Below are 17,324 nucleotides of genomic sequence, written 5' to 3' on the forward strand. Positions count from 1 at the left end.
GCGGAAGAGAAACGATGAGCTCATGCAATAAAAACAATAATAAAATGTAGCAAACAATTCTGTATTTTTCAATGTTTTTTGTTACATGTTTATTGATATCTATTTTTATTTCACACTATACGGACTTCATATACAGGAGTGTGTTCCTTACGCAGAAACTGCTCCAACAAAGTTATGAGGAGGACAGATTAAAATTGACACTCCGTAAATTTTATGGACACCATCACGAATTGGTGGATCCATATGATGTCTCTTTAACCAAACTAGCTAAGGACATTTTTACCACATGGTAGATTGTGGTTTGTCATTATGTCGTCTAATCTTTTAATTACCAAACGTGACTTATTCCAGATTGTGACTGTTTTGCTGAATGTGAATTCGCATTACTATAATACGTGTTTCTGTACTTGTTTATCCCATATTCATGTATTTAGTTTACATGTTTAATGTTATATTTGTAATGCTCATCGGATTTTGTCAAATGTGTTGACGTCTTTTTATTATATTTAGGTGTTACGGATAGAAAAATTAATCACCGCCTTTATTAATTATATTAAATTTTGTACGATTATTTACGTTTGAAGTTGGATTCATAACAAACTGGACATATATATTACAGTTAATTGCTATTAATAAGTATTGCAATATGCATTTTGTTTAAATGAATTATCAGTATTTAGTTCTAATATAATCTTAAATCAATCCTAATTCTATCTCACTTTGATAGTTTTTCATATGTGACGTCATGCTGTTTCTAAATTTCATAAATTCAAATGTGGCATAACGTTTGTGTCTTTTCGCCATCGTATGTGACGTCACATTTTTTTTAATTACGTTGACGCCTGGACTGATGCGGGTGTGTCTATTCTGTGTTAAACTTTAATAGCATTATGTATTCGGGTTTAGTTTTCTGTAATTAGTTAATACTTCAGTTTCATTATGTATATCTCTTTCATATTCATTTGTAAAAATTTACTGTTTGCAATAGCATGAATTGTTCTATATAATAAGGATGTTCTTATCACGGGCATAAAAACAATGCCGTATTTTGCAAAACCTTTTCAACTTTTGATCTTCAGTGCTGTACAACTTTGTACCTTTTTCACTTTCGATCTTTTATATCTGGGCGTTATGTATTCGGGTTTAGTTTTCTGTAATTAGTTAATACTTCAGTTTCTTTATGTATATCTCTTTCATATTCATTTGATAAAATTTACTGTTTGCAATAGCATGAATTGTTCTATATAATAAGAATGTTCTTATCCCGGGCATAAAACAATGCCGTATTTGGCGAAACCTTTTCAACTTTTGATCTTCAGTGCTGTACAACTTTGTACTTTTTTCACTTTCGATCTTTTATATCTGGGCGTCACTTGTAAGTCTTGTGTGAACAAGGCGCGTTTTTAGCGTATTGAATTTTAAACCTGATGCTTTTTGTTATCTATTAATCATGTTTTTCTTTGTCTAATATGTTCTCCTATTTATTTGTATTGTAGTCCTGTAATATTATGTTGTCATTTCAATGTTATATTTAACTTTGCCAGTGCGAGATTTGGCATGCCACGAAACCAGGTTCAACCCACCACTTTTATTCCCCTTTAAAAGGTACCAAGTCAGGAAGATGGCCATTGTTATATTATTGTTCGTTTCTGTGTGTGTTGCATTTTAACGTTGAGTCGTTTGTGTTTTCTTTTATTTTTGAGATATTGAGATAAGACGTGGCACGGTACTTGTCTATCCCAAATTCATGTATTTGGTTTTCATGTTATATTTGTTATTCACGTGGTGTTTTGTCTGATGCTTGGTCCGTTTCTGTGTGTGTTACGTTTCGGTGTTATGTCGTTGTTCTCCTCTTATATTTAATGCGTTTCCCTCGGTTTTAGTTTGTTACCCCGCTTTTGTTTTTTGTCCATGGATTTATGAGTTTTGAACAGCGGTATACTACTGTTGCCTTTATTTATTGAACGATTTTAATTAGTTGAATTATTTTACCGTCATAAATAAGTTTACCAAAGGTTGATTGCTTCTCACATTACAACATTGATTACTGACAGTGTCAAGATAATTACTATTAATTTATTAAATGGTTATAGAAATTGACAGATATGTCTCGGTTATTGTATAGAAAGGTATATACTATGAAAATAAGAGCGCGGGCTGTGCCCCAAGCTCTAATTTTCATAGTATATACCTTTCTATACAATATCCAATTAAGCACATATTTACAACTTGAGTAATCCTGTATTAGTCTATTGATATGTTTTGGCTGACTAGCTGTAGCTCATTTACATAGTTTTGTAAATCTACTCACTATTATCATTCAATTTGTAAGATATTGACTTCAGCAAGAAAAGATTTTAGTTGCTGGTGTAAGTATGTTTATTGGTATAGTTGTATAAAGCTGCGTTTTACTGTACATGATAAATTTCAAAACATGTAGATAGTTTGCAGTGGCAGATCCCAAAAGAGGGTGGTGGAAAATGCTTATTTGGGGGATGATAAATGCTTTGAATAAGAACAAACAGTTGAACCCCTCCCCCTTTATTTTGGGTTGGAACCCCTTTAAAAATGGATGGATCTGCCCCTGGAATGTTCCCATAGGTAGTCTAGTGAATAGTTTACATGCATGAAATATCTGTCACTGGACATTGAGCAACCAATAATCAATCCATTCATGACGAAATATATCAAATTGCTTTTATTTCCCTTCACAAGGTTTCATGGTTCACTCTATTTTTGTGTACAAAGTGATTACATGGAAGTTAATATAAATGATTACAATTTTAGATGGCATTGTACGCTAATCAAGTTATAATGAACTACAACGTATATGTGTTACTCTTTATTTAATTGAAAGAAACTTTTAATTGTCAAAAACATTTTTTGATCCAAAGATTAAATAGTGGGATGTTTAAAAATTAATTTGAAAACTAAAAACAAACTTTTTTGTTTAATTTGGAACACAACGTTTTTTTTAAAATAGCCAGTAGCAATTTGTATTTCAATATCTTGATTACGATACAATGAAATCTTACCCTTGTTGTCATTCATGCGTAGTTACTTAGTACACGAAAAACTTTGTACAATGAAAGTTAGAAGACAAATTCAAGCAATTTGATTGGACGAAAAGTTGTAAGTATGTGCTAAATTCGCAAAACAGCAAAGCTGAAAAGTATGTGATGAAGACATAATATGTCAATTAGTTTACGCATTATTGGTATTTTGTATAGTTTCTTTTGTTACCTATTCTGACATCAAACTCGGACTTCTCTTAGACTGAGTTTTGCTCTGCGTATTGTTTTGCGTTTTTTCTACATAGGCTAGATGAATATAGGAGGGTTTAGATCTAAAAAAACATTTAAACCCCGCTACATTTTTGCGCCTGTCCAAATTCAGTAGACTCTGGCCTTTGCTAGTCCTGTGATATTGTAATTTCAGTTCCATGTGTATTATTCGGAGTTTAGTATGACGTTCATTATCAATGAACTAGTAACATATTTGTTTAGGGGCCAGCTGAAGGACTCCTCCGGGTGCGAGCTTTTCTCGCTCCATTGAAAACTCATTGATGACCTTCACATGTTGTCCGCTCTATGATCGGGTTGTTTTCCCTATGACAAACTCCCCATTTCCATTCTCAATTTTATTTAAATATGTCCTGAAAACTTCTGTAATTGAGATCTAAATATTGTTTTTTCTCCAAAGAGTAACTTTCCCATTGTATAAATTTCGATATTGTTTTGAATTAAGTACTAACTGACAAACTATCCATGCGTGTAATCAATTATTATGACAGGTGCAGGTTTTCTAATAAGTTAAAGTTTTCTGTTGTACAATAAATAAAAAGGATGATCCTCGAATAGATGTTTAACCCTAAATAAAACTACGAACAATGATATGCGACTGTCATACATGCAAGGTTTAGATAACTAGAAAGGCAGATTTATTCCACCAATTTCTTCAACAGGGAATAGCTATACCAATGGAGGAATATGACAGTTGTGCCCTATTCATCTAATGTGGTTGAGCTTTCAAGTTTGCCATATAATAATTTACTTTCCGATTTGATAACGTAAGTCTAAAAAAGTTTAGCTTGCAAAGAGAAGACATTCACAAATTATTGGAATTTGCTTTATTTCTCTTGCATTTAATTTTGGCTATGATCTATGATATATACAGTTTTGAGCAAAATTGTTGATTATATCAGCTGCTATAAAATCAGTATCAAACTCTTATAACTATATGACTCTTTATAACCAAGAAAACTGGCATTTCCACGGAAACCGACTGTGCTCCTTTTTTGGCGACTTGTTCCTCAATGAATATAAGGCTGGAACTTCTTAGAAAGGGAAAAAGAAGTAATTTGTATATTTAAGCTACGTTTTTGTTTAAACAAGAGTTATAAGTGATGGATATATATCATCCCTTTGTTAATATCACAAACGTCAACGCGAGTTTTTCTTTTTTTTTCTTTCTAGGCAAGTTGTTGTCAATCTGTTTTACAATTTATGACTTTGAAAGTTCCTAATGTATCTTTCTATTTTGATTATAGCATTTCAATAAATGAACAAAACATATGTTTTTTTCTTTATTTATAATGGGCTTTCTGAAATTATTCATATCAATCATGTCATATTGATGAATTAACAAAATACTTAAAAAACAATTATTTTTTTTTGTATCAGTAGAATTTTGCTATACACATGATACATGTGGGTTTCTTTTTACCAGTGAGATATATAGCTAACAATCAAACCAGGTTTAATCATGTTAATAAACCATTTTCTACATAAGAAAATGCCTCTACTTAGTTTGAAATTCTCCACGGATTTCGGCATTTTTTATGTTTTACTTTCATGCTTTTAGTCAGAAAGCTTATATACTTTCAAGGCAAACGTAGGTCTTGGTTTCCAACGACAAAGTTGACTTGCTTGTCTGTCTACAATTTCCCAAGTTAACTGAACAATCTGGCAAAACACTGAAGTTTGAGATGAGTTGATACGTTCAGATAATGTTCAAGTTTCTACATAGGGTATAATCTATCATTTTTTACATATCAAAATGTCTGTACCAGGTCAAGAATATAACAGTAACTGTTGTTATCTATTCATGGTAACCACGGACGGTAGGTATGGACAAAAACTGTATACAGACACTGTATATGTGTACTGTATTTTGTGGTAAGCACCGATGGTAGGTATAGACAAATAGTGTATATAGACAACTAGTGTATATAGACAACTAGTGTAGACAACTAGTGTATATAGACAACTAGTGTAGACAACTAGTGTATATAGACAACTAGTGTATATAGACAACTAGCGTATAGACACTAGTCTATATACACTAGTTGTCTATTTAAACTATACACAGTCTATATAGACAACTAGTGTATATAGACTGTGTATAAAAACACTGTATTGAAAAGTAACCACCGACGGTAGGTATGAAAAAATACTGTATATATACACTGTATATATTAAATGACTGAATAAATAGTCAACCATAAATATAACGGGGCGATGGATCATATAAACATGATGCAGTACAATACAAAATATAATATATAACAAGTCTAAAAGGGTACAACATCACCAAAACCACAATAAAACGAACAATATGTTAGATATTTCGGATAACAGATATCCTTATTAATAATATTAATTTATACAATTTAAGCAAACGCTGGAACATGTGCCCATGTGATCTTAAATGACGACTTATGGGGAGGTCGGGCTTGCAGGTGTAGTCACTACGATGACCATTCATGCGTTTGTTGAATGGCTGTTCTGTCTCGCCAACATACTGCATGCCACATCGACACTGAAGAATGTATACAACATTCTGGGTTTTGCAAGTTACATTACAAAATATTGTGTACACAGACCCAGTGGAGTGGCAAGTACATGTTTGAGTATGCAGTATTTGTTGGCAAGTCAGACATCGTTTGTTACCATACGACTTGCACCATCCTGTAGTTGAACAGCTTTTATTAGAGGAGATGGCAGCTTTCACAAATAAGTCTTTTAGACTTGCTGGTCTCCGAAAAGCTAAGACAGGAGGATCTGGATGATTGGCAATACTTTGCCAGTTGGCACGGATCAAACGTGAAAGGTTAGTAAAGGCGGGATTGTATGTTGAAACAAATGGAACTATGTTGCTGCGCCTCTTCTTTTTGTACTGTAACAGGTCATTGCGGCTGTTATTGTTAGCACGCGCAAACCCTCTATCTATGTGACGGATGGGTTCACTAAAAATCTGGACAGGCGGTAAAACAACGTCTGGTTCGTTTGATCGTATAATCTCAACTCAATATAGCAACATGATACATAACAATAGAACAACGTTAACAGAAGATATGATGACGTTAACAATGTGAATGGAAACGACGTTAAAAGTAGTGTTAAAGTTTGAGGCGTAAGTTAAACTGTCTCTAAATCACCGACATACTCGGGGCCACCAGATGCAATGTCCATTAGCTTTGATATATAGTGGCATGCGAAAAGAACAAAAATAGATTGATCTCACAAATAATTAGAAAAGGATTAAATTATCAAATTACGTAAAAAACTATTTAAATTTCCAGTCTTTTCACAAATAAGAAAAATTAACAAGTCTGTTCACACACGTTAGTTTCTTCGTTCACTTCGTCTCAGATAACAGTCCATGCTGTTGACTTCTAATGGGTAGAGTTTCGTCACGGGTCGATTTGTAATTCCTGATTTGGTGCGCACCATAGCGACGCGTACTAAGCCATCCTTGCATTTGATAGTGTCCTACACAACTCCAAGTCTTCAATGCACGCGCTTTGATTCGACGTGTATCTGAACGACATCACCTTCTTTAATCTTCCGAACGTCGACTCCAGCTCTTTGGTGATATTCTCGCAATGAAGTAAGGTATTTCCTTTCCATCTTGTCCAGAAGTTCTCAATTAATTTTCTCTGTCGTATCGCTTGATTGTTCAAGTTTGTCTGTGTTAATTCACAAGCATTTAGATTGTCAATAGCACTTTTTGACGATACACGGGGTAAAGTTGTTATTCTTCGTCCATGTATAAGATGGGATGGTGTAAGCGGCTCCGGATCTCTGATATCTGTTGAAATATACGTCACTGGTCGATCGTTGAGTGTGGCTTCGATCTCTGTTAATATAGTCCTTACAGTCTCATCGTCGACATATGCACGTCCTAATACTTTCTAAAGTGATGTTTTTGTTAAGCCAATCATTCTTTCCCACATGCCCCCGAACCATGCAGCTCTATTTGGGATGAATTTCCATTCAATGCCATAATTCTGAATATTTCCTTTAACTTTTCTAGAATTGCAAAGTCGTGAAATTTCGTTTGAAGCAGCTTTAAATGGTAGCGCATTGTCTGACATCATTATTTTCGGCACTGATGCGTCGACTTACAAATCTCCGGAAACACAATAAAAAAGATTCTTCGTTGTGTCTGTTCCTTGTCGTTAGCGCACCTGTGAAGTCTACACCGATTATGCTAAAGGTTGTAGCATCTTGAACTCTCTCCTTTGGTAATGGTGGAATTTCTAGTGCGGAATAAGATTTTCTGATTACTTTTCGGCACGTTACACATTTCGACAATATAGATTTCACGCACTGTCTTAATTTCGGAATCCAAAATATTTGTTGTATGTATGCTAGAGGGATATTTATTCCTGAATGTAATGTGTTCTCATGTGCTTCTAACACTATCAAATGTGTAAGACGGTCCTTTGCCGGTAACAGATATGGAAACTTGACTGTTTCTCCTACTGTCGCATTGTCTATTCGGCGGCCACCACATCGTAATAAATCAAACCAATTTAGAAGATTTTTGAAAAATGTAATTAAAACATTTTTCTTAATGCATAAATGTATTTGTTTTTGTTTAAAAATTCAGCTAATAATTATGTAAACAGTTGCATAAGCATTTATTAAGTTCTTCGATTTTCGTTGCAGTCAACTCAAAGTTGATTACTAATAAACAGTATTGTAATATAAATTAGCTTCCGTAGATTATTAAATCGTTAACTGTCATGACTGTATGACCCTATTTGAATCCTAATCATGTCTTTATATTAATCATGTATAAACGTTTTACATATATGTGCCTTATTCATTGTTATTGAACATAAATCGGAATGGAAACAATGTGCATTGTACAAAGTATAATATGCAAAATACAAAATATGCTAAGTGTCTCCTGTTACTGTACATAGCTTTATTCAATTATTTTAACTTCAGTTTCAATTTCAATCTGTTTTTCAATTTTCAGCAAAAACATTATTTCTAAAATCAAAACAAAAATAATGTAAACTAACGTTGACACACAATAATCGCAACTGCTTCCGGCAATATACATGCACTCTGATTTTTATTTCTATCGATGTCAATCATCCGGTAAAGACAAATATGCATTACTACCCTCGGTAGTTAACGTCCCTCGCTAGTTAACTTAAAGTGCCGAACTGCTGTTTAACTACCATCAAAAACTAAAGTTGACAATGATTCAGTTTATTATTTAGAAGTATCAATTCATGACGAAGTTCGGGTGTTATTTTGACATTTGTATATACATGTAGCAAATCCAAAATACATCGGTTGCTGGTGTACTGGATAGAGGTCGAACTTACATATTAGGTAACAGGTGACCCATACAATTGGTATAAGTATCAAATTCGATCCTTAAGTTGTTAATTATTCATGTTATTGGAGAGGATCCATTATTCATTGTTACGTGCAAATATTTCATTCACGAAATAGGTATAGAAGAGTGATAGTTTTAACTTTTAACAAGACCTAGAAAACCTTGAACATGCAATTGACAAACAAAAACACAATTTGATACTGTATGTATAATCTTCATAAATTGTTTTCGTTGAGTGTTTGTTATACACTAGTATGCTGTTAGCTTTTTTATTTAAATTATTTTTATACTTTTCATGTCTGGGCTTATATAGCAGACTGTACACAATGGGTGTTTCTCAATGCTATAGGCCGTATGGTTGGCTTTATCTGCTAACATCCAATTCATCAGAACTTTGCTGACAGAAGTCTCATTTGCATTCATATCTCATCTGACTATTTTATATATTTAATTGATTTCGAATGCACACATTTTATTTTTGTCCAAACCCAACTAGTACTTTGCAGACTAAAACAAAGAACAATAGCTTCAAACAATGTTACATGAGTGAGCTTTTGTGTTGGTGAAGTTCGTGACTAGCAACTGATTGTTCGGGCCACTATAATCAAGTGAAGCAGGGTTACTAAGACCATTACTTTCTGTCATTTTTCTTTATGCCGTTGTCCATCAGTGGAGATAACTACAACATTTTTCGAATAGTACCCCGCAACGTAAACATTGCCATCATTATCTAAATAAATAAAACGAGGACCCACCAGAACGCTTCCATTTTTGAATGTCCATTGTATTTCACCTTGTAGATTATAACATGTAACATCGTCTGATGATTGTTTTTCATGATATATATTGTCCCTAAATGTTGCAATGTAATGTATCTGATGATTTTTTTTAATCGAGCTACGTCTCTAATAGACTCGTCGTACAGATTGATCATGCGTACACCTTCGATTTTGGCGTAATAAATCAAATGATCACATTTCAGTGCTATACCAACATTTTGCAAATCCAGTGAAATCGTTTTCTTGATTTGTTTTGTCTTCAGGTCTATAATAGTAATACAGAAAATTTTTCTCCGAATCACAACCTGAAACAGCTAATGTATTGCCCTCACTGTTGAACACCATATCAAACGGGTAACACGGCATCTTAATCTCACATTTTATTGATCCTTTTTTTCTGGATACCTTAATAATTTTGTCAGCGATGTAAGAGAAGGCCATTCTACCATAAGGTAGCATTCAACATCCATAAATGGCTGTTGAATGCTACCTTATGTGTTGATAGTCTTGTGTATCACTAGCCTTATACTTTCAATGGATTTTGATTTGGGTTGTTGGTACAACCATTTGGGCTTGTTTGATCTTTTTCTTGATCATAAGGAATATTGCACGATTTAGTTTCCATACGTACTTCTTCAAAGCTTATAATACTGGACATGATATTCTGGATAGGAGTATGGATCTCTTATGAAAGAGAAATCTGCTTTAAATTGTCGCCTTCTACAAGCGCCTGTTAGAATGTATCTTTGCCGTCAACATCTTACTCATTTTGTTTCAAAAATTAAGTGACGACATTTTGTAACACAGTTATCAATTTAGCCCGCAACTCATTTCAAAGATGAACTGTTGGAGGAAAACTAATTTAACCTTGGTCAAACATTTTTTTGTCATATCCCATGATAGTTCTTAACAATTTATCTATCTGACAGTTACAATTCTGAAAACGGGTGATTTGCATTTGCATGGATTTTGGGATTAATAGATGTGACATTTACATAAAATAAATTTACCAAAGTTGTGCAATTTCTCTAACCTACACATATGCTAGATATACCCGTGTTATAACATTGCTATCAAATACATGTACCTCAATCTTATTTGTCTAGGATTGTCAGTTTTACTCGCAAAGGCTTCGTTGTTCTCGCATGGCACTCTAACTACCACCACCAATAAACAGAATCCTCTAGGAACTACATATAGAACAATAGGCATGCATGATAGTGTTGACAGTGTTGTTCAATACCAAAATAATCTTTATATAAAATGCTTTTCAGGAACTTGTTTTTACCTATTTTTTTCTGGTTACTCTAATGCAAGTTTTGTGTTTTCAAAACTCGTTCATTTTACATGTGCTTAAAAAAGCAATCAAATTTAACACAGAAAAGGTTGTATAATGCACGCGTATGGCATAATGTCATGTCACACCTAATTCATATATGTTTTAGAAATATTTGATTTTTTAGTGAAGTTATACATTTCTTCATTCTGTTGTCGCACAAGTAAATGATGAGTGCGGAAGATAGTCAGTCTCATTAAAAATCATACCATTCTCTTTTTGTTAATGGGGCACCTAAGATAAGCTATAATTAATTACAAAATAATATCAAAGCTCAAGCTTTGAAAATATCGGAGTTAAAAGGGGTATACCTGTAGAACAGCAAATGAATTATTGCCTTACTTTGACATTTGTCTGTGTGTTGTAGTTCTTAGCCTTGAGTATAACAATTATCATGTCATTTTGGTATTCGATATTCCTTGTCTAATGAATTCACAACTAGGGATGGACTGTGGTTTTGTATAAAATATACGCATAGGGATATTATTGAAGAATGCATTTTGTACTTTTGGACTTTTGTATGTCGTTAGGTTACTTCTTAATATGATATTCAAAATAAAGCGCATGATATGTCCGTCCCTTTTTCATATAATAAAGAACTCAGAAAAATCAAATCTTAAGGTAATGAAAATCGAAAGGAAGTTCTTGTCAATTAATATTTACAATTCACTAAATTTTCATAATGTTGTTGAATCAGTTTTGAGTTATTGTCTCGCATGTTGACGACGGACGGACATGCATACCGACGGACAAATAGACGGACGAACAACGGACGGATGAACGAACGACGTTCAACTAAGTATGTCCCGTAAACGGGCCTTAAAAATGTAAAACACACATTCCCTTTAAGTTTATAAGTACCCTACACGTACTTTGGGTGAGTGAATGTCGACGTGTTCATCAAGTTTTAAAATTACCGATTCTTTAAAATCTATTGTTTTTGTTTTGGAACATTTTTCTTCAGCGCGATATTTTTTCTTAAGGTCTGCGTTACCATCTTCACATCAGTGTTTCGATTGAGCTATATACATCGTAATAATACATTAAATGTGCATATGCACTTGAATATTGTGGTTCACATTCCTTGAACATATTTAAAGTACCAAAAAACGTAGAAAACCCTGGACATGAGGAATAATATAATAATATTCAACAGCAGATTGGGGCTGTCGCATATCTTTTTGGTCTTGACATTTCTCATAACATGAATCTTAAATACCGCTGAATGCCACTAATGTCACAATTTTTTATATCCTTCGATGACCAAAACTGATTTAAAATTGTCATAACTGCCAACAGTTCGTATATGCTGTACCGATGAGAGCAAATCGAATGATTTAGTGAGGAAGATGAGGTTGTACTGTCATTGGCGGTTGCTATTCAATAAACACTTGTTTTTTTGAAATTTTATATAGGATAACGACCACTATTGACAGTAAAACTTCCTCTGACCTACTTAATGATCCAATGTGATAAGAAGCTATATAATAATTGTGATTAATTGCTTTTCAGTTTTTTTCCATTGATGAATATGCATTATTAGAATATGTTTTGTTTTTACTTCCAGTTAGGCTAAGCAGGTAACATCTTTCTTTCAGATCTTGCAGCTATGATCCCCCCCCCAAAAAAAAACCCAAAAAAACACAATTTTATACTAAATGTTTACTGTTCACAAATTATTTTCGTTACTAAGTTTGTTATAAATCTGGATGTTAGTTTTCTCAACTGAATTCTAATTTTACGTTTTTGTTTTTTTCTCATTATTGAAGGTCGTATGGTTGCTTATAATTACTAACATCCACTCCGTTTGAACTTTGGTATATAGTTGTCCAATTGGCCATCGTACCACATCTTCTTCTTTTTATTATTTCGATTGAATTCGAATGCACATAATTTTTTAACAAACACTTCATATTAGATATATACAACTGATAAATAAAAAACAACACTGTTTCGAAAGCCAGTAATTTAAAACAGTTTACAAACTGACACAATATGGGAGTAGTTTTAGCTCTAATCTGTTCAAACAATACTAAACAAGTGAGCCTTTTTATTGTTGTAGTTTGCAACAAGCAACTGGTTATTTGGTCCATTAAAATGAAGTGATATAGGATTAAAAAGACCATCACGTCTTGTCAATACTTTTCTATGTCGTTGTCCATCAGGGGAGATAACTATCACATTGTCCGAACTCAACCCCACCACGTACACATTACCATCACTATCTACATCAATGCCATAAGGATGTTTCAGAACGCTTTCATTTTCAAATGTCCATTGTGTTTCACCTCGTAGATTATAACATGTGACAGCGTGAGTTGAATTATTTGTATGATATATGTTGTCCCTAAATGTTGCAACGTAACATCGACAGGGCATTGGTTTTAGAACTACATCACTTATAGACTCGTCGTACATATTAATCATGCTTATACCTTTGTCTTTACCGCACTAAATCAATGTATGATCTTTCAGTGCGATGCCATAATTTTCCGAATACAGTTAAATTGTTTTCTTGATTTTTTTTCTCTTCATGTCTATAATGGAAATACTATGTTTCTCTGAATTACCAGATGTGACAGCCAATGCATTGTCCTCACTGATGTATATTATATCATACACATAACACGACATTTTCACCTCAAAGTCTTGTGATCCTTTATCGCTGAATACTTTGACAGTTTTGACATTGTTGGAAGAAAATGCCATTCTACCATCAGACATAATATTTCCAAGGGACATCAATCTGTACAAAATAGTTTTATTTTCGAAAAGTTAAAAACATTTCATGTTTAATAATGCTGATATAAACCTAGTATATAAGTTTCATAACATTCTGTCAGTTATTGTACTCCTGAGAGTGCAGGCAATGAAATTTGAATATGAAAAATATTTCCAAGGGTACTTAATCTTTTGAAAAATAAATGATCGGCACTGGTATTTGTACTCGTCAAAGAAATTGATGATATAAACCTATAATATAAATTTCGTAAAAATCCAACGCTAACAATGCAAATTTTCATTTAAAAAAAAAAATCATTTAAAAAAAAAAATCATGTAAAACATCCGACATAAAATATACACTACAACGCTAACAATGCAAATTTGCATGTATTCGACCTTTCCATGAGATGTAGTTCTTTTTAAATAAAAAAATATTAGCACTGGTTTTATAAATCGCTAAACACATTACTGATTTTAACCTCTGATACCCTTTTAAAGTTCAAACGCTCTTTGTTGAATAATTCATACGAAGGAAACATTATACTTTATCATTGTCATAGATAGTCTGCGGAAGTAAAATGTTATTTTAACACAGCTTAAACATTCAGCCTTATTTTCAAATAATGACTTATTTGTATCAACTTTATTATAATAAAAGTTCATATAATTGTTCTTGTGGCGCTCCGCGTTGGGTTTCAGTTCATTTCTTCTTTTATAGTAAAAAATACACAGACATAACTAAGGGAAAGATATATTAACAAACATAAATTGTTTTGGACCAACGTGGCATACTACATGTTATTGACAATAAATGTATCGTTTACAACGCGATTCGCAAAGAAAAACTTAGTTGACGACTCAATAATATGTTGCTCCATATATAACTTCCAAAAACTTTGACAAGCATTTCTACGTTATGTTGTCCGATGTTTACACATAACTGACGGATGTCTGGTTTTTTTCTTATATGGTGACTTTCCTGAAATAATTTCGCCATATTGAATAGTTTGCAGATATAGTCATCCGACCTCATGAAAAACATACTGTTAGACCAAATGAAGGATAATCTGAGGGTTTGTATGTAACACCACAGAGAATTGGTTGACTACACATTTCACTCACAGTAGGCATTTGTGTTTAGATTTAAAGTTCATCATACTTTGGGTTGATACATACATTTATTTTTGTTAATTACTTCATGAAACACAAATGCAATTTCAGGACTTAATATTTTATTTATACTTAAAATAATCTTGGCAAAAACAATACTAATAATTGGGCACTAGTAGCGACATTGTTAGCTCTAAATAAGACCCCAAAAGTTTGAACAAGAAAGAAAACATCTATATACGTATGTGTAGTACATGAATATGAAGACACTCGTGTCAATTTGTAGTTGTAATAGTGAGCATGAATGAGAAAAACTGAAATTATAGTGAGCCCTTATGCAAAGAACTTAAATATTCTTGAATCTGTTTCTGAGTTGCATATCAAGAACTAACAGTAGGACAGTTATTTTAGTAAAGTACTCAAATACAATCGAGTCCTTATGCGACAAACTTTATATACACACAATTAAAACACGGAAGTTTAATTTATACATTAACTTCAAAATCAATTCATTGACGAAATCAACTAGACATGCTAAAAGACATGAGCTACGTACTAGTATTCGTTAATGGCATTGTTGTTGCACTGTTGGCCATGTACATATACCAGAATGAAAAAAAAAACTGGGGAAGCGTCCGCAAACCATGATGTAACAGGTACCTATTGTGTAGTAAAAGAAGAGTAACAATTATGTGTACATATAGCTAACATACGTTTAATATTTTTAAAAAAGACATGTAGATGATATCATCGTAAAGTTCTAAGTTTAACTCTTAAACGTATATGAATATCGACGATGAGAAAACAATATATATCTAAACATGGTTTTAAATTCGCCGTTTAGAATATAATGGACTATGGGTAATATCACTTGTTCATGCACTAAAATAAAAAAATAACATATATTTACTTCATTAATTTAATTTTCATTGTTTATGACGTTAATAACCAATCACAACGTTTTGGTGTACGCTTTTGAAAATAATACCAAGAATACATAAAATTCTGGAATTTCAATTTTGAACTTATTGACTCAAACAATTACGTCATGTAACGCTTTGGCTATGTGTACCCGACAGTGCTTTTTTATATTATGTCATCGTGCATCTCGCTGATCAGAATTCAGTTATTTTCAAATGTTCCTTTTCATTAACGTTACGTGTACTTTCCCTCGTATATGAGATAAAAAGTAAAATTACAAAAATACTGAACTCCGAGGAAAATTCAAATCAAATGGCAAAATCAAAAGCTCAAACTCATCAAACGATTATTGATAACAACTGTTATATTCCTGACTTGGTTCGGGCATTTTATTACTGTGGATTCATTAATACTCTTTGGATACCAATTTTCGTGGATTTTGTAGGTACAGGGAAACAACGAATTTAAATGTTCAACGAAATGCAAATTTTCTAAGGGAAAGCATGTGAACTTTGTCAAAACCACGAATGTAAATATCCACGAATACGCAAGTTTTCCTGTATCCACGAAAATAAATGAATCCAAAGTATGCAGACAATGGTGAATTGAACCTAGTTTTATAGCTAGCTAAACTTCTCACTTGTATGACATGCATGATAGTAAATTAAGTGATGATTTTGTCACTGGCTATAACTATTTTCATATATTATTATCTAGTTGTCTCAATTATTGCAAGCAGTTATGTTTGCGAATTAATATATGTCATTTTGTAAATCGATGACCATGTTTACCATAATCAAATTCTACCCATCTGTTATTGTTTCTGTAAAAAGAATCAAAAATATTTAAATTTGAAATATAGATTCGAAATTTTCAATAAAGGCCAATCACTCCATAAACAAGCATCAAACGCTTTCGCTTGTGTTTATAGTTTCATAAATATATATTTATACATTTTCCGGACCATATGAGTATTGAGACCATATACGCTTACGTATACGGTCATGACCATATGCGTATACTCATATGGTCCGACCATACGCGTAGGGACTGACCGTAGGCGTATGGTCTGACCATATGAGTATATACTCGTTTGGTTATTAATTGGCCGGACAATATGAGTATTTGAACCATGAAGGTAATTTTTCAAAAATGAATTTGAAACGTTGCAATAATGCAATAAACTTTATCATTAAACAAAACAATAATGGTTTATACATAGAAATGTTGTCAGTTTCACCTTTAGATTACGTGTGAATAGCAAGTCGTCTTTGCAGCTGCCAGCAGTAATATCGAGGTCTCGGGTCATTCCAATGTTTCTACTGTGTTTTTAAGAAGCTCTTGATCTCTAATACCGTAACATGACTACAGTAAACCATATTCACAAGACAAATTAAATAAACTATGGTCCTTGCTGGTGATGTCATCTACTACGCGTATGGTCCAAATATTTATATGGTCCGGAACATTTATACACACGTCTGAATATAAGACAACTGTATGAAAGATATTCTCCATTGGATAGCACGTGGTTTAACTGGACTAATGCCATGAGCATAATACCATATTTAATTCGTCTAAAATTTAGCCACACAAGGTTTAGTCTCTAAATGTAAATTAGAAAAAATATATATTTGTGTTCCTCCCTCAATGGCATTCGAACCATTGTGGTATCATTGTTACAGGACCTGCATCGTGTCGTACGCTATGTATAGCTTTCTTTTGTTTAGTTGTCGGCTTTTATCCTAAGATTATAACAAAGGACATGATGTATAGAAGAAATAATATACCTTCCATGTCAGCTTCTTAGT

The sequence above is a fragment of the Mytilus edulis genome, chromosome 7 (assembly GCF_963676685.1).
Source record: "Mytilus edulis chromosome 7, xbMytEdul2.2, whole genome shotgun sequence".
Lineage (NCBI taxonomy): Eukaryota > Metazoa > Mollusca > Bivalvia > Mytilida > Mytilidae > Mytilus > Mytilus edulis.